The sequence below is a fragment of the Lycium ferocissimum genome, chromosome 6 (assembly GCF_029784015.1).
Source record: "Lycium ferocissimum isolate CSIRO_LF1 chromosome 6, AGI_CSIRO_Lferr_CH_V1, whole genome shotgun sequence".
NCBI lineage: Eukaryota > Viridiplantae > Streptophyta > Magnoliopsida > Solanales > Solanaceae > Lycium > Lycium ferocissimum.
This window is the reverse complement of record NC_081347.1, coordinates 18,077,877-18,078,827: the sequence shown is the minus strand read 5'-3', so window position 1 is coordinate 18,078,827 and position 951 is coordinate 18,077,877.

Below are 951 nucleotides of genomic sequence, written 5' to 3'. Positions count from 1 at the left end.
TGGTCGGGCATGTCACTGCTAAGGCGGGCTGCATATGATTCCATCGTGCCTAATTGGCCGGGCATGTCACCCGGCGCAGAGTTGCTTATATGACACACCGAGCCTAGAGAGTAGGGCATGACACAGTAGCTGGCGGCGTATGATGGTTACCCGGACGCGGGTTAACGACGAGGGTGTACGTGATATGATAAACGTGATATGATGATATATGTGATTTCATGATATATGTGATATGATTAAAATGCTCACATTCTTAAAAGTCAAGCGAAAGTATATCTTTTCTTCACCTTATGTCTTATGATTTATTATGTTCATTTCATTCGTGCCTTACATACTCGCACAATGTTCATACCGACGTCCTTTTCTTTGGACGCCGTGTTCATGCCCAGCGGCGTACGGGGAGGTGATCCCGGAACTCGTAGGAGCTATTAAAGGAGGCCTCGAGAGAACTCGCGTTGTTAGAGGTTCCATTGATTTATTCTTACGTGGATAGATGTTTTGGGCACGACGCGGCTCGTCCCGTCCATATGTCTAGTACTCTAGTAGAGGCTCGTAGATATGCGTATGTGGGGGTAGTATGGTCTCACGGTTTCCCATTGATATATGTATTATTTTGATAGCGAAAGCGGCTATGTACATAAAAGGCATTCCAAAGATCGAAAACGGCTCATTACGAAGCCCGTCGGAAGGAAGTGTAGATCCCCAATCGGATGGTTCGAGGTAGGAGAAGTATAGATAATAAAGCCCCGAATTGATCCAACGAGGCGGTAAAAAGGTCGAGGTCATCCGAGATCGGTTGTTGACGGCCAAAGTCGCGTAAATCATACGCGGACAACCGCCGCGAGACTTAGAATTTCAAGTTTCGATGATCGGTATTCTTGGCGTCCCTACCGAAGGAAACGAGGTTTGGTAAGAAAAAAGGGGAGTCCTCGAAAATTGGGGCCCAAAAAT